Source organism: Carassius auratus, chromosome 41 (assembly GCF_003368295.1).
Source record: "Carassius auratus strain Wakin chromosome 41, ASM336829v1, whole genome shotgun sequence".
Lineage (NCBI taxonomy): Eukaryota > Metazoa > Chordata > Actinopteri > Cypriniformes > Cyprinidae > Carassius > Carassius auratus.
In genome coordinates, this window is record NC_039283.1 from 19,591,368 (window position 1) to 19,610,551 (window position 19,184).

The 19,184-nt window shown below is 37.5% G+C and overlaps 1 protein-coding gene across 1 annotated transcript in view; it reads right to left on the reverse strand.

Annotated features, from left to right (window-relative positions):
- The window catches only part of LOC113059194 (transcription factor HIVEP3-like), a 60,124-nt gene extending 48,131 nt beyond the window's left edge, over positions 1-11,993 (reverse strand). The window contains exon 1 of the mRNA XM_026227520.1: positions 11,735-11,993. The gene's annotated coding sequence lies outside the window, so the exon portion shown is untranslated. The remainder of the gene's footprint in view (positions 1-11,734) is intronic.
- Between the last annotated feature and the right edge of the window lie 7,191 nt (positions 11,994-19,184).

Consider the following 19,184-nt stretch of genomic DNA (forward strand, 5'->3'; position numbering starts at 1 on the left):
ATTCATTATTCATCAGCCACGTTCTACATATTCGCCACCTCCTACATGCTCATTTATTAACTATTTTGGCTAATCTGATTATGTTTCTAGCCACCAATAATGTCTCTGATATACTGTTCAAGTTTTTCCATTCTTTGCTTCTCTTAAAAAGAAGTTCAAAATAACCTTTGTTAGCGAACATTTCAATGCCACCCTGCTGGTTCATGCTGCTGGTTTAAATGAATTTTTACATATGTGCTGAATAATATTTAATAATGCGCTTTCCTCTCAATATCAAAATAAACACACAAAAAAAAAATGTCAGCAAAAACAAAAGTTAAGAAAGCATCCGATCATAGTGATGCGGATATGTTTGCACTAGCTCTGCAATTTTACATTCTCAAATCATGTCAAGTACAATTAGTCAAATTTCTTGGAGGCCACAATTATTTAATCGTTCAAAGTGGCAATTAATCATTCAAAGTCCACTTATGTTATTCTGCATGCTTAAGATGTGTTTTTTATTTCTAAATGTTATCTTAAAGGGGGGGTGAAATGCTATTTCATGCATACTGAGTTTTTTACACTGTTAAAGAGTTGGATTCCCATGCTAAACATGGACAAAGTTTCAAAAATTAAGTTGTACGTTTGAAGGAGTATTTCTGTTCCAAAAATACTCCTTCCGGTTTGTCACAAGTTTCGGAAAGTTTTTTTCGTGTATGGCTCTGTGTGACGTTAAATGGAGCGGAATTTCCTTATATGGGTCCTAAGGGCACTCCTGCCGGAAGAGCGCGCGCAACGGACATTCACTGATCAGAGCGAGAGCGTCGCGAAATGTCACAAAAGGAGTGTGTTTTTGGTTGCCAGGGCAAGACAACCCTGCACAGATTACCAAAAGAAAAACAGCATTAAGGGACCAGTGGATGGAGTTTATTTTTACAGAGCATCAACGAAGTTGTGCAAGTGTTTGTGTTTGTTCCCCTGCATTTCGAAGATGCTTGTTTTACAAACAAGGCCCAGTTTGACGCCGGATTTGCACATCGTTTATTTCTTAAGGATAATGCAGTCCCAACGAAAAAGGGTCACGATCGTGTGTTGGAACCACAGGCGGTGAGTAAAACTGCTTCAAATATCTCTGTGTTGTTAACTTAGCTATCAGGGCATAAGCACATCAAGTAAACAACATGCGATGTTGTCATCAAACTGCACTTTCCACATGTACGGCTTAAAAAAAAAGAAAAAAAAAAAGTGGAACTTAGTCATTTTCCAAAACCGCTAGGCAAATATATACAGTTTCAGTACATACCACATAGAGACGCCGTTGCTGATGCTGCTCTTGTTAAATTTCAGCCTTTGGATCTGATTCTGGATCATAAATATACGGCTGAATCTGACTGTTAGCCATGGTTTGTTTTGGTTGGTTTTGTCCTCACGGTAATGTCACAGCTTCCAGACGCTCTCAACGCAAAAGCCTACTGGTGCTCGTGATTCTTTAGCTCCGCCCACACGTCACGCCTCCAGCCGGTCGTGTTTTTCCGGGAAAAATCGGTACAGACTATCTTTCTCTTATGAATATAAAAAAACTAAAGACTTTTTGGAGTTATGAAGGATGCAGTACTACTCTATAGGCACTCAAGATTAACAGGATATTGAGTGAAAACGAGCATTTCACCCCCCCCCCCAAGAGTTTTTCCCATTGTTTACATTTTAGATTTATTATAACATTTAAATACCATTCATATTTTTACTTTTTTTATAATATTAAGAAGAAACCAATCCAATGTATAGTTGACATTTGAGGCTTAATACTATAGAAAAATTCTAAAAGTTTTTCAGTTAGAATGTTTTCCGTTTGTCATTCAATGTAAACTGTGATAATCTTAATTAATAAATCGCAATTACACTTTCAAGGGAATAATCGACAATTATGATTTTTGTCATAATCGTGCAGCCCTAATGTCAAGTTTATTTTTATAGTATTATATAAATGCTTTAGTTGGACAAATATTTTATGAATCTGTCTGTCTTTTGCAAAGTCGGACTAAGGTCCAAGCGAAGTTTTGATGCAAACTCATGAAAATGTGTACAGCTAAATGCATAACATTCCACGTATACTTTGGCCTTAATGCAATTTTTGGAAAATAATGTAACTGTAGCTCATCTTAGTCACATAATATGTATTTAATCCTTTATATTTGGTCAAGTATACTTGAACAGACCAATGAAACCTGTAGCTCAATGACACAAATACCAGCTGTAGTTTGATTATAACTGTACATGTATTTTGTACTTGTCGATTTTAAAAAAATATGTAGTTTACTGCATCTCTAGTAAGACCATAAGGGAAATAGGGAGGAGCAATGTGTGCGAGAGAGAAACAGACAGTGAGTGTCTGTCTCTGACTGCTGAGCTCAGCCGTGGTCAAGTGTCTCGCTCTCTTTTACACACACACACAGATCTCTCCAATGTTCAAGGAAGAAGTAAGGCCAGGTCAAGCGTGAAGACACATGCAGATACACACGTTTTCAGTGAGAAAAGGACAAGAGGCGGAGAAGTCTTAGGCAGAGAGTAGAGATTGCCCTTCCTTGGGGTAGAGAATCTTATTTCTGTATGATGTTGAAGTCAAGAGACGTTCATTCATGGTTGTCAGCACTCAGATTATGGGAAACCATATACATCTGACCCTAAGAGCAACAAGATAAGACAGTTTAAAATATCAACAGCATACACCAGGAAGTGCCGAGTGTTCTCCTCCCGTTTAATATGATCCATTTCAGACCAATCAATAATTATGCAAGTAAACCGCAAACAATAGGAAAAATGCCCATCAGACAAATGTCTCTGCACTACAGCGAATATCACAGCTGTGGCCAATCTAAATAACCAAAATGTTACTTTTGGGTAACGTTGTACATACAGGGCTCCAAGCTGTAACTAAAACATTACATGTGAAGTTTATGCTGAGGTCATCACTGACACGTTATAACTTAAAACTGAGTAATCAGTGACAGTAATATAGAGTGCCGTCTAATGGCCCGAAGATCATGGGCATCCAGTATGGTTTTTCCCCGACCTTGACCCTTACGCACAGAGATTGTTCCAGATTTTCTGAATCTGAGAAAATCCTTTCTGATATTGCTCCACTATTTTTTGCCACAGCATTGGGGGAATTGGTGATCCTCTGCCCATCTTGACTTCTGAGAAACACTGCCACTCTGAGAGGCTCTTTTTATATGTTGCCAATTGACCTAATAAGTTGCACATTGGTCCTCCAGCTGTTCCTTATATGTAAATTGAACTTTTCTGGCTTTTTATTGCTACCTGTCCCAACTTTTTTGGAATGTGTAGCTCTCAAGAAATCCAAAATGAGCCAATATTTGGCATGAAGTTTCAAAATGTCTCACTTTCAACATTTGATATGTTATCTATATTCTATTGTGAATAAAATACAAGTTTATGAGACTTGTAAATAATTCCATTCCTTTTTTACTCACAATTTGTACAGTGTCCCAACTTTTTTGGAATCGAGTTTGTAAAGATGTATGACCTAGAAGAGCCTCTGACAAATGGGAGCCATTTGTTGTCTTGAAACTGTTTAGGACAAAATATGAACCATTAAAAGAGCACAAACACACACACACAAAAATCAGTATTAAAAAGAACACGGGACCTAAGGGAAGAGTGAGGAATTATTGCTCCTACTTTATTAACTCCCAAGCCATAATTCTTGATCTATGTCTACCTGTTTTATTAATAATCATGCAACACAAAATATAGACTGCATGTGTTATTGTTTATGCTGTCATTAGTATTGGCCATGCACATAGTTATTTGCATAATGGGAGTTTACTATCCTTGCCTGTACCAGACAAGGTAATGCAATCCTCGTGAGCAGTTGCAGCCAACAGTTTCCTGGGATCATACCAGACGATGTTCAACACAACTGCACAGCACAAACACTAACACCTGACCCAAATTTTGCACAATAAAATGTAGCTAAACGATTAAACTAAAGTGTTGCGTATAGAATGATGCAATTTAAAGACATGAGGCATTTTCAAGGCATAAGCAAAACCACCCTGAATGCGCAAATGTTTTCTGTTTTTCATTTCCATAAAGTTAAACTTTTCAAAACTTTTCCACATTGGTGAGCACACCCACATTGCATCAGCGATGGTTGTCCATGTCACCGGAATTCGATTACGTTCACTAAAAATGAATGATTTCCATTTGCTTTGTCAGACCAACATTTAAACAACAGTCATGCTGGTACTTTTAAGATTACAATCATTTGAAAATTTACAGCAGTGTCAGCCTAAATGCTAATAATAAAACACAGATTAAAATGGAAGCTCAACAAAGGCATTAGTATAGTATTAAGGCTGAACCAGAAAGACAAAATCTTCAAGCACAATGCAAAAATTATGAACAGAAATTATGTTTCTAAACACTCTAAAACCCTTAAGGATCAACACAAGATCTCATTGGAATGTTATGCATCATGAAGCTAAAGAAGTTGACCTGTGAAAATACAATGCAGAGAGTGTGGTTAAAATGTGGGTAGTAAAGTATGTGACGGCACCCAAGCTGGTATGTGGAACTGCTGTGGAAGGACTAATTATTAACCCATTGCAGCTGTGGTCACAGTGCTTATTCACAGCAAAGCGTGCAGTAGTAATTGTGCTTAAATGGCATCTTTTAAGATGATGCACCAGAGACAGCACAGAGTGAGCGTTCAAGTATCAATTTTGTTTTTATTATAAGTTTTACTGACTGCTGCAGTACAAAACAATGCAAAATATGCAACAGCTAGTTGCCAGTGCAACATTTCTCATTTTTATTTGGTTTAACTTTAAGTTCTAAAATAACTAAAACTAATAAAAATGAATAAAAACTGTACATACATACATACAGGTGCATCACAATAAATTAGAATTTCGTGGAAAAGTTCATTTAAGTAATTCAACTCAAATTGTGAAACTTGTGTATTGAATAAATTTAATGCACACAGACTAAGTAGTTTAAGTGTTTGGTTCTTTTATTTGTGATGATTTTGGCTCACATTTAACAAAAACACACCAATTCACCATCTCATCTGCATTTTTTTGGTCTCTTGTTTCTCATTCTCCTCTTGACAATACCCCATAGATTCTCTCTGGGGTTCAGGTCTGGTGAGTTTGCTGGTCAGTCAAGCACACCAACACCATGGTCATTTAACCAGCCTTTGGTGCTTTTGGCAGTGTGGGCAGGTGCCAAATCCTGCTGGAAAATTAAATCTGCATCTTCAAAAAGCTGGTCAGCAGAAGTGCTCCAAAATGTCTTGGTAAACGGGTGCAGTAATTTTGGTTTTCAAAAAACACAATGGACCAACACTAGCAGATGACATTGCACCCCAGATCATCACAGACTGTGGAAACTTAACACTGGACTTCAAGCAACTTGGGCTATGAGCTTCTCCACCCATCCTCCAGACTCTAGGACCTTGGTTTCCATATGAAATACAAAATTTGCTCACATCAGAAAAGAGGACTTTGGACCGCTGGGCAACAGTCCAGTTCTTCTTCTCCTTAGCCCAGGTAAGACTCCTCTGACGTTGTCTATGGTTCCTGTGTGTGGTGGCCTCAGTCCATTCCTTGTGAAGTTCACTCAAACTCTTGAATCGATTTAGCTTGACAATCCTGCGGTCCTCTTGGTTGGTTTTGCATCTTTTTTTTTTTTTTACACACTTTTTCCTTCCACTCAACTTTCTGTTAACATTCTTGGATACAGCACTCTGTGATCAGCCTGCTTCTTTGGCAATGAATGTCTGTGGCTTACCCTCCTTGTGAATTGTGTCAATGATTGTCTTCTGGACAACTGTCAGATCAGCAGTGTTCCCATGATTGTGTAGCCTAGTGATCCAAACTGAGAGACCATGGTGTTTTAATTTGATTAGCTGATTGACATGTCACCTTATTCTAATTTGTTAGTGAATTGATGGATTTTTGTTAAATGTGAGCCAAAATCATTACAATTAAAAGAACCAAAGACTTAAATCACTTAAATTACTACAGTCTGTGTGCATTGAATTTATTTAATACACGAGTTTCACAATTCAAGTTGAATTACTGAAATAAATTTACTTTTCTACGGCATTTTAATTTATTGAGATGCACCTGTATTTTAAAAAAAATGGCAAAGCACAACTAATTTACTAAATCTTTAACTAAAATTAAAATGAAACCAGACAATAAAAACAGAATCAAATTCAAAGTATTAACCAAAACTATGGTAACACTGTATTTGTATGGTTCAGTTCTCACTATTAACTAGTTGCTTTGTACTAGGATATTGGCTGTTTATTAGTACTTATAAAGCAAGTATTAATGAATAATTCTGCATGATCATACATCCCTTAATCCTAAACCATACCTAAAAACAACTACATTACTGAACTATTAATAAGCAGTAAATTAGGAGTTTATTGAGGCAAAAGTTGTAGGTAATAATGAATGCGTGCTCCTCATACTAAAGTTTTACAAAAACTATAACAGTATATCATACTAAAATAACACTGATGTTACCTTAATAAAAAAATTAAAAGTAAAAAAAAAAAAAACAACAACACTGGACTTAAGCATTACAAAATAAGCCATAATATTTAATGAAAGAATATGCAAGTTCTCAATGATATGAAAAAAAAGCGATGAATGATGAATGATTGACCTGTTAATAATTAAATAATCTGTGTCCAAATCAGAAGATATTTTTTTTTGTCTGGCCAGTCAAGTTATTTCAAGGATTTTTGTCTGCATTCAAGCAACATTTTAAATATGTCAAGCAGGGGTGTTGCTAGATCTAAAACTCTGCTGGGGCCCAGGTCCCCATGACTTTTTCTATCACTTTTTTTCTTGAAAGCCTGCTGTGTGCAAGTGTGCGCAACACAATGCACAATGCACTGTAAAAACTTCCGTTGCTTTAACCACTATTCTTACAGTGCAACAATACTGAGGAAGGTAAACATGTATCTATTTACAAATATTTAAGTATTTTTTTATGTAATTAATATGAACAATTACATTGTTTATAGGCATAAATGGCATAGACTGTATGGAAATAATAAAAGAGAGAATTTTTCTTGCATTCTTCTACATTACACAATGATAACAATGAATAATGACATCTTTTCAAGAAATTACAATTACAATATTTCTAGAAACCAGCCATTTTATGGCTGGACTAATAAAGAGAATATTTAATCTAGAAAACAAACAAACAAACGAACAAAGGTATTCTCCGGTTTCCCAGCCAAGTCCAAACAAGGTTGGTTCATTTTTTAAAGCATTAAACTCTACTGCCTAGCACGTAGTTATCTCAATCATAATTATTTAACTTTTTATGTATTTATATCCTAAACTAAAGCTAGTAAATTAAATATTAATTTTATATTTGAAAGTACAGAACACATAAATGTTTTTTTTTTCTTCTAATGTATGAGACCTGTCTGGCTGGGGATGTACAGTAGTTTGTTTATCAATTCTTACCTTCCTCAAACTCATCATCTCTCTTTCACACAAAAAAAATCTGATCTTCATCTAAAGGAGATAATAATGATAGTCAAATAAGATGATTGATTACTTTTATTTCGTCATGTTTTCACAGCTTACCTCTGTAAAAAAAAATTTGTGCAGTTGTTGCAAGGAAACACAGATGCACTTAAAGATGCAATAAAAAAAATAAAAAAACTTGCTACAGGAGTGTGGGCAGGGGGAGAAACGTTGAACTTGATGTCCACAAACATTTATGGTGGTGAATATGTTTGAGAATGAGTAAAAGAGGAGAAAAAAGATGCAGTGAGGGCTAATAAGGACAGGGCACTAGGCACATCGGCCTACTGTGATAATAATGGCCATTGAGTTCTTCCTCAGATCTACAACACTTCATGCCATCCACCACTGATGGTGCCCGCGTGGCATGCTGGCATAAAACAAAGGACATTAACATCAGTAGAAAACGTTTTTATTTTTCTTCACAGAGTGAATTTCAATGCCATTGTTTTACTGAGACTTATCTTTCATGTCCTCCATTTTGCATGTGAAAGAAATGTAAATGGAGTAGTTAAAGCCAGGGAAAACTTCAAGACAAAATTCAGCCAACAGCTCATTAGTCTGACGGTTAGAACACACCATAGGTGCTGCAGTGTCCTGCCTAATGAGGAAAGCAATGGTCATTAAAGATTCTCTCACACTTACAGGAGACACACGGCCGTTAACCTCTGCAACCTCCGTGGATTTCAAGAGAGTCTGACTACAAAAGTTACAAATGTTTTTTTGACCTTGCCATGCTCTTTTCTAATGAAACCATTAGAAGGAAGATACGAAATTAAAATTCTGTTTCTTTAGAAATAAAATTTCCTTCAACATAATAGGTCCATCTTTGAGAGTTATAGGGATAGTTCACCCAAAATGTATTAGGGCTGACACTTTTGTGTAAAAACATTTTTGATTTTTAAGACATAAGTGTTCATTGAATCGATTGTAAAATCGATTTTCAAATGTCAAAAAAAAATAACGTTTCCTTTTTCAACGTCAAATAACGGACGAATGCAAAGAGAGCGCTGGAAACGCACAAGTCACCAATATTTCTTATTTATTGGCATGAAGTTTTATGCAGAACAGCAACAGGAGTGCAACATTCTCGAAAATAACAAAAGAAAAACATCACTGCAGGCTTCAACCCGGCTGCATTTATGATTTAGGCAATTCAAAAATCTCCAAGATTATTTTAAATAGGCTGTTCCAAAACATTAAACTTTAAATGGACTTGAGAACAGGCCACGTGTGTTTTTTTGATTGAACGTAACCGACACTTATAGGCAGCACTAGGCAGGCATAAAGAAATGCACCAAAAAGCTAGGACCATTACAAATTTATTGGACAGGAAAACAAGTCGATCAACATTTCGGGGTCCAGAGCAGAGCGTTTTTTATTCACTGTATGTCCAGCTGTTAAGAAGATGTGCTCCGACCGCCCTGATCAGAATCTCCTGTAACTAGATTCGCGAATGAGGCGAATTCACGTCTACCGCGCCGTGAGAACTCAAGACGCGCATAAACTCGTCTTTACATTGACTTAACATTGAAATCATTTGCGCCAGACACTATATTCGCGTTTGTTGTGAACGCAGAGAGGTCGATTTCGACGTCACTGGGTCTTTTAGGTGCGTAAAATTGCTGATATTTTATATCTAGCTTTCGCAACGCATACTGCACTTTCGGAATCTGCTTGCCCTGAGTTTTGTTACATCTATATTTTTTAATTGTTTAATTCTTTTAAAATGAATAGTGTACATATTTGGTTAAAATCGATTCCCTATTTCATTTTCGAAACTTTTTTTGGTTGGTCCGATCGATTGTGCAATCGATTTTCGAACTAAAAGTGACAGCCCTAAAATGTATTAATTAGTAATTACTCATGCTTATGTCATTCCAAAATTGTATAATTTTGTTTTCTACAAGGAAAAAAAAGGAATGGAAGGAGAACACAATCCAGGTATTTATTCTGTTTTTTAGTATTCAAACATACTGCCCACACACTCTTAAAAATAAATGTGCTTCACGATGCCATAGAAGAACATTTTTGTCTAAATGGTTCCATAAAGAACCTTCAACAACTGAAGAACCTTTCTGTTTCAGAACTAAAAATGGTTCTTCTATGGCACCTTCATGTTTTTTCTCTACAGAGAGCATACTTTCTAGCATCCATAGTAGGGAAGTAGGCATATTCAAATGCAGGAAGTTAGTTTTTGAATGAGTTCTTTTCAACAGAGCCAGTACCATAAATCAGACTATCCAATCACTGTTGCCAAAAAGTCACTTACAAATATTGCAAATTGCAAAAAAAGTATTCGTAATTAAAATTTAAAGTGTTTTAACTTAACACAATGCATATAGACAATGAGTAATTTAGTCTCTAGTCCATTTAAGGAAGATTAAAGCTTTAAAAATGAATTCTTTAATGCAGACTGCAGAGTAACTCCAAATTAGCAGGCTAAAAGCAAACATTTTTTCCTGAGTTTTAGAAAAACAAACTATCCTTCTTTACAAAAGTGTTGCTTATGATATATTTAAACAATTGTGACATTATGGTAAATTAAACAAAGGAAAGAGGCCAACACCATTCCTCCCTTTAGATTCTGCTCAAGCACCATTGCAACCTAATTCAAGCAATAACATGTCTCAATCACGGAGTTCCTCGCTTTGTGCTGATACACTCGAAAATAATATCATTAAGCTCTCCCTCCACACCACCACAAACTGCATTAAAGGAAACTAGCTCTAGCCAACTGTGTCGGGGGCGAACGAAGCCAAGTTCTTTATGTTACTTGATATAATGGAAACTGTTTGCATCACATTAGAGGGTTGACTCCAAACAAAACCAGCCTGTATCAAACATATAGTCCCTGACATCAAGAACAGTGCATGATTATATTATCACAATATGAAAGATGATCATACTCAGTTAATGATGATACATTTTCTAAGCAAACCTCCCAGACTATAACATCACTTTTTAAACCAGTGTCAATGTTAAAGTCACAATGAACGGAAGTAGAGACAGATCTGTTTTCTCTTATTGTGACATACATCTGAGTGAAATAGATTTTCGCAAAATAAAAATATAGGGCATGGACATCTGTGGTGCATTGGTTGTGGATTTTGAGATATGGGCGTTAAATTCAAAAGTGGAGGCAGATGACCGTCAGCTCGAAGGGGCAGGATTTAAATGGACAAAATGATTGGATAAGTCCTGAAAAGTCTGTCTTTTTCATCAAAAGGTCCAATTGTGACATTCATTAAACATTACGAGGTCAATATATATATACACACATATATATATATATATTTTTAAATGAAGCATGCACAGATTAATTTGTTCTATACATTTAAAGATCTATAATTGCATTTAGGAAATAAAGTGTACATTTTCATGCCAACTTTACTACACTTCAAAAATCATTAAAAAATATATGTAGGCTATGACTGAACTGGATTAGTGACTGTATTGTTCCAGATTTTTTCTCATATGGTTTATAATCGTTCACAAAACATGTTCGACTAACTAACTCTGGAAGTGGATGATGACTGAGGTTTGTCAGTCCCCTAACATCCCGTCTAACATCTCGCTTTGTGTTGGACGGAAGACAGTCATGCGAGTTTGGAAAAACATGAAGTTGAATATTTACATAATTTACAGTTTTTGAGTGAACTACCCCTTTTACCATAATTTTTCTATTAGCAGACGTCCAGTGCTCCATATGTATACTCCACAGACAAGGGACACCGTCTAGTCGTTTCCAAGAATTAGGAAAAAGCGTCAGATTCCTGCGGTCTGTGGTTTGCAATGTTACTCTAATGTAGCAAAACGTTATTCCTGGCTGACCGTCGGGACAAAACCATGGGCTCGCGCTACATTTTTCAACTTGTTTGAACAACCCAGCTGATTTGACTCATTGCCGCATTGTTTACAGGAAGTCAATCTTCATATTTAACGTATGAAAAGTGTAATAGCTTCTACGATTTTCACTTGAAGCAGCAAAACTGTTTTTCATGCAAAACGCCACGTCTAAGTTTTACTGAAAAACTCAAAATTTTTATTCCTGCCTAATCAAGACATAAAAGGAAAATACTTAACGTTACTAAATCTGCTTACTAATTCTCGTCCATCGACTAAGACGTATATAAAGAGAGACAAAACATTTACACTTTAGACCATACCTGACACAGATGCTGTAACCATTTACTCTCCAGGGCAACGTGCCGTGGTCCGCATCCCATCGCTTGTCAAACGGAATCGCCGCTGACGCCTCTCTCGGAGTTATTTGGCCGCTCGCGAGCCAACAGGGCTTCCCCTCCTGCTTGTCAAACTCGAAGCACGTATCGTGCGTTCAGCTGATCAGCGCAACAACAGCCAGTGTCGCGCAACGCAAACAGTCCACACCGCACCACCCTGCACGCGACTCACGCCCCGGGGGTCCCGCCCCCTCCCGTGCGCTCGCAGTTATAAGGGTGATTAATAATCATGAGGTAGTATACTTCCTCGACGCCCATTGGCCGAAGAAAGTACCTTAATTTTTTAGCTCCCTCCTCGCTGTCGTCCGCTGCGAAGTGACGTCATGGAACATTCCAAAAATTCCTTGTCCCGGCATTCTTCATTTCATCTGTAGATATTAGTAGCGAGTACCCAAAATGAAAATTCTGTCATGAATTCACCCTCATTTTGTTCGACACCTGTGATTTTCTATTTTCTTTCTGCAGTATTCTATTTAAAATATTATTATTATTAATAAAAGCTCTTAAAATGTTTTTGGAAAAGTGGATTTCTACATTAAACAGTTTGTGGGCATGTAACAAAACGAGGATGAGTAATGATAAGTGTAGATAATATTCACAATCAATACTCAAAAAAGGTGTATTATTATTTTATGTACTTTATTAAATAAAATCACACACACACACACACACACGTATATATATATATATATATATGTGTGTGTGATGTGTGTGTGTGTGTGTGTGTGTGTGTTTCGATGAATACCTTTGGGGGGGCAGCAGGGTCAAGTACTCCAAATAATTTCAAATAGTTTATGTTATTTCGAATTGCTTGTGGAATTTCGGTTAAACTGATATTATTAACTGTGATCATAACCAAAGTCACATATTTTATGGAATAAAGGGTGAGAATGCCTTAATACACACAGAGCAAGTGTTTCATGAGCAAGCCCTACTGGGGGATGCGTACTGGGCTGCTTATGTCAGCACAATTCCCTGACTAAGTGAGCTCTTTAGTAGGACTGAAGCTTCTCAGTTGCTCTAATGGTAGCATGGTCCACATAGGGACTTGCTACTTGCCCCACATTTTAAAACAGGACTCGATTTGATGCAGTTGAGTTCAGCAAAACACGATGAAGCTTGGGTATCTGTTTTTTTGTTTGTCTCTGAATATACTATAGTATTCACAACACGCTATGAATCTTAACAGTCACCCTGACTACCATATGACAAATGGTCGACAAAGGAATGCTTTGTTTAAAGGATGCAAATGCAGTACTGGGTCGATACCCCAAGGGCAGTTTAATTACTGTGCATAAATATAGCTTTTCAAACTCCACGCCTGTTGGGCCTCCAACCTGTTATTATGCTTTTTTATATTTATTTTACAAGAGCCAAATTACTTTCAAGGAAGCACAGTAGTGGTGCTTGATGAACTGAGCAAAAACTTGAATGTGTAAGAATAATAACCATATTTTTCATGTGGTCTCAGACTTTTGGACTCCACTGTAGTACCTTTGTTTTACATAAGATACCACCCAGTGTTACTTTAAGATTATTTATGTATTACTACAGTATTTATTAATAAAACTTTTACTTGAATATTTTCAGTTTTCAAGTTGATCTTACTGTATAGAAAGTTTGTTATGCACTTTCGTCATTTTTTTAAAAAGTTTTTGTTTCCTATTTTGTTTTACTATAAAATTAGCTTTAATTTATTTTCATTATATTACAGTATAGCCTATTGTATAATATTATTATATTATATTTTCAGTTTTACAAATTTTAGTTCATTTTTTTATGTAAGTTTTTTTTACATCCAATATTTCTATTTTATTTAAGCTTTACTTCAACTAACTAAAATAATATGTTTAATTTCCATTCTAGTTCAACTTGGCACCTGCCGTGTCAGTGTACATTTATATATATTTATTTCACAAGAGTCAAATTACTTTCAAGGAAGCACAATAGTGGTGCTTGAGGAACTGAGTGAAAACGAACTTGAATGCATAAGGTGGTCACCATGGGGTCAATTAGAGTGACATTGCGTGACAAAACTAGTGTGTTATTGTGCATTTTTCCACTGTAAAGCCCCGTGATGTCACAATAACGTAGGTTCAATGTTCTGGCTCTAAAATTAGCGAAGAGATAAGGTGAGACTCATCTCAGTGGGGTTAACGCTGTGAATTTAGAAGGATTAGACGGACTCCTGGAGCCTTTTTGATGTCCAGTAAAGTTCACCTGGCATTCTGGTGATAAGTCATATCCCTAAGCTGCCTGATCCTGTCACTGGATGCCACCGTCGTTCAGACAACCTATGGAGAACGAGAGGGCTGCTGGCTCCATTGTCATGACAGCCACCTTCCTCGCCTGAGTCAAACAGGACACCTGGTTGGGCGTTTGGCTGTGAGGTGCGTGACGCCGCGTGGGTGGGGGTTTTAGGCCACACAGAGAGGTCTGCTGTGATTGGCAGAACCGTGATTGCACAGTTCATGCTAGTTGAACTGCATTGGACCACACTTATGTTGGGCTTTCTTTCCCAAGACCTAGCGAGAGAGAGACGCACAGTAGCAAGGACACTGCGTTGTAAATGCACCACAGTGTGACAATTTGATCCTAACCGGCTTATGTAACAGGAATGCCTGCATGCTCATCTTCCAGCAGACAACGACTGCACCGACTGTTATATAACTAGATCAGGCTCCCCACAGAGCCAGGGTGCGCCTATGCACGGCACACAGCAGCCTGCCAAAGACAGCAAGAAAGACAGAGACGTAGAGAATAAGACAGAGAGAAACAATGCTGCCTGCTGCAGGAACACAAAGAGAGTCAAAGACTATGCAGGAGTGAAATAAAACATTCGGAAAAGGACACCATCAGTGGAGTAACAATAAAAGTAATGCATTTATTAATCTAGCCATCGCTCATGTAATACAGTTTTTTGGGGGGCATGTATGAACAATGGAAATACTGTTATATATTCAGAAATAATTCAGTATTTGTATAGTTTTATGTAATATTATTAAAAAAAATCTTGATTTCAAAATGTCTGTTTCAGATGTGATACACTGCATATGTAGTAATATGGTTACATTAAGTGATATTAGTACTTCAACTTAAAACTATTTTACTTGCGTTATTTACTTTTTCAGTTTTAGTTTAATTCTAGTTTTGGTTAACAATGGCGACACTGATAACACTGCAGTGCTTTTAGAATACTTTTTGTAAGGGACAGGAGACATTATATAGTGACCCTACATATCATGTTTGTAAATATTTAATTATGGTACACATGCAATATAATAGTGGAAAGTAAAATCAATAGGTTGTAATACATCTCTCTATGTTGGTAATTCACACACCACCCTTGTGGTATCTGATTTTTTTATTTGTCCATTAGTAGCAGTATGTACAGTACATCTGGGGGAAGGGGAAGGGGGAAAGTGACATTCAGCCAAGTATGGTGACCCATACTCAGAATTTGTGCTCTGCATTTAACCCATCCGAAGTGCACACACACAGAGCAGTGAACACACACACAAACTGTGAGCACACACCCAGAGCAGTGGGCAGCATTTATTCTGCGGCGCCTGGGGAGCAGTTGGGGGTTCGATGCCTTGCTCAAGGGCACCTAAGTCGTGGTATTGAAGGTGGAGAGAGAACTGTTCATGCACTCCCTCCACCCACAATTCCGTCCGGCCCGAGACTAGAACTCACAACCCTTCGATTGGGAGTCCAACTCTCTAACCATTAGGCCACGACTTCCCTAAAGTAGGGCTCGTCCGGGATTTGAACCCGGGACCTCTCGCACCCTAAGCGAGAATCATACCCCTAGACCGATCTGAGCCTTCTCCCCTACTGTACATGGAGTTCATATTGTCCCAAATGTATTCCATATTTAATGGCAGACAATATGATTTGATGAACAGGCTGAAATGAAAACAGATTATGAAAGAGGATCTGCTGAATTGATTTAAACATAGTAAAATGTCATATTGTCAAAATAGTGATTAAACACATAGGCAAGATGTGAGCCTGACAGTGAGGAATTACAAAAATGATCTTGTGTTTTCATCTATGACCTTTACATTCCCTCAGAATGTTCCTGCTGTATCATGCCCATGTGGATAATTTATGTAGTATTTTTGCATAGTGCAGCAAAAGCCAGAGGTGGTTTCTTGCTCTTGGGCTTCAGAGCAGATAATCCACCCTTATAGGAAGGCATCACAATCCTCTGGCACTCTGCTGCCAGACTCTGGGTTTTGTGGAGTTTAATGGGTGGTAATGTTGGGTAAATGTTTCCAGCATATACATATGCCAGCAGGACCAAAACTCAATTAGCTCTGCTCCATACTGCAGTCTAATTCAATGTGCTCGGGTGCTACACTTAGAATGCAATTACACCTCTGACAGCCAGTTTCAGTCATTTCACTATAAGAGCAGTGCCTGCAAATCGAGTACAGTTGCTCTCTAAATGATTTTTTCGCGTCTCAAAAAACGTTGATCTAAAAACCAGTTGCAGCTTGTCTTGTACAATTTCTCAAATGGTCACATAAAAACAGAAGACTCACAGGAAATGATTGTCATTGAAACTCTACTGCTTGTGGTGTAACTCCTGGATCATGTTAGAAAAGTAGTAGCCTCCCAAAGCCAATCAATGGGTCATACTGTGACTAATCCTGGAGTAAACCACCCACTTAGACAGGAAATAGGCATCTGACTGATATAGAAAGTGAACAATCACAGTTTTTCCGGGTGGGTAAATATGTATAGATGTACAGATGCATGAATAGACATGCAGACAGACAGACAGACATAGAATTTAGAGAACATTTGGTTTTTCAGATGATAAAAACGAATAAAACATTGTACTGTGTATATGTAACAGTTTTATGGTTGAAATATACAGTTTTTTTACAACAACTGATGCAGAATTTCTTTAGTGAAACTCGTTTTTAAAATGCACAACTGCACGTCTCATCCCACTGATAGCAGGCTGAGGATCAGTATTGTGATTTCACACTGGGTCAAAGGGATCCCTGGAGATACACTTACCCGTCTGGCTCTGGGAACTCGGGAGCAAAGAGGGTCAAAGCAGAGATAGAGCATCCTGAAGCACTGCTGAGTCAGTGTGTGTTTGCTGGTGTTGAGGGAGTGAGATCATTTGGTTGATGTGTCTCTCTCCCTTATTCATTGTTAGGCAAGCCTGCCAGAAAGCGAGAGTTTCCAGACAGGAGTAAGTAGTTTATATGAATTGATGAGGGGAGTTATTATTCTTTTATGTCTCTTCCAAAGTTTGTTTCTCATATAGCAATAAGACATTGTGTGTGCAGCTCTGAGAGAACAACAAAAGCCTTTAGATGAAGAGTGGGCTGGGAAATGATACAGTGAGAACACATTACTTCAGAATTCAGGGAGGAACACTGCATTATACAGAACTAAAGAATGTCCGAGATGAATACCCAGCATGGTTTGTTTGTCTTAGCTGGTTTACACTGGTCTCCCAAGCTAGAAAGCACTCAAATCTCCTCAAATAAACCAGCTGGCCAGCCTGAAAGACCAGCTAACCATATTAGGTTGGGGTTTTCTAAATGTTAATGGAGAAAACAGGAAAGACGCACATCAATGTTCAACAGTTGAAAGAAGTCTATTGTGCTCACGAAGGCAGCATTTTGGATACAAAGAAATTGAATTTAAAAAGTTATACTGTGAAGTGTCATTGCAAATGATATTTTTATGTAAATATAATGTAATTTAAAAAGTAATTTCTTCTGGTAAAGCTGAATTTTCAATCGTTTTAATATGCTGAATTAGTGCTAAAGAAATACTTATTTTTATTATTTTAATGTTGTTCTTGATAACCAAACATTTTTATAATTTATTTTTATTTTTTTTTTTACATATTTTAAACATGTAAGGTTTTAGAGGGTTCAAGCCGTGAGACCAGTTGACAACCCAACTAAACACGAGGTTGGCTGAACTGCGAGACTTTCGAAAGGCAGTTAAGACCAGCAAAGGGGAAGACTCCTAATCCCAAGGTTGTGGGTTTGAGTCTCGGGCCGATAATACCAAGACTGAGGTACCACTGAGCAAGGCACCGAACCCCCAACTGCTCCCCAGGTGCCGAAGCATAAATGGCTGCCCACTGTTCCGGGTGTGTGTTCACTGATGTGTGTGTGTGCACTTTGGATGCCTTAAATGCAGAGCATGAATTCTGAGTATGGGTCACATCACTTTCAAAACAGCTTTTCCTACATGGTTTTACTGCAGAGTTTCATTTTGTGGCATTATTGAAGGGATGAAAATATTTGTCATTCTAATAGTAAAATCAAAACAACATAGAAGAATGCTTTATGCTTACTCTGATTTCACGTAATATCAAGTTTGTTTTAGTCTGACATGGAGAAAGACACATAGTTCCGGCCCTGAACAGCTGCAAAGCCCTATTTGAATAGTATAGAGAGACAAACACAAACACACCCTCAGACACATTTATTATCCTCTGACCGTGTTGGCACCAAGTTCATATAGTTCTTAGAATCTCTGTTCCATTCTAGGCAGAGTCCCAAAGATCCTGAACTCTAACAAGAAGAAACCAAAGGCATCAGCTAGGAGACAGACCTGATTAAAAATGAGGACAAAGACAATGTGAAATGTTATATTCCACTACCGCAGCCAAAATCAACTGTACACTCTGGAGTTCTGTGACACAGCAGTTATGTGGATCAAGAGTAACATCCTACAGAGCATTCAGTCAATATCTCATGTCTAAGTGGGAAGCTTTATCTGTGCAAGAACACATTAGCTCTCTGTCTTTATTTTTCAGCATCAGAGTCATTACCATCTTTTCTCATTGGCTGCTAGTGTCGGTAAATTATAGCTATGGCCATTTAAATCCTCTCTCTCTCTTTGGTTTATTTTAAGTCAAAGTGAAACAGGACTTGCAAACCATTTAACTTCGGTTATGTGACCGTTTTCAGTAAGATTTTGAAAGAGTACACACACACACACGCGCACACAAAAGACTTAATATTTAACAATTTGTCTCCTCTGTGTCTCTCCGCATCACTGTAGCGCCATTTTGGAGAACTTCTGCCGAACTCAAACTGCATAAGAGGAACAAAAGTTTTGCAGGTTTGGAACGACATGGGGGTAAGTGATTAATGACAAAATTTTCATTTTGGGGTGGAGTATCACTTTAAGAGCAAGGCCAGTCCTAGAATTTGCTTTAAACAGCAATGACTTTTATAAATGTTTCATTTTATGCCATTCAATATTTAAACTCCATTGCTTTTATAAAACTACATGAAATACCCCCGAGTCTGCCCACAGAGGGTAAATAAAGCACCACTGAGCTCTTGACATCATCTCATTGGTCTGTTACACACCCACCTGG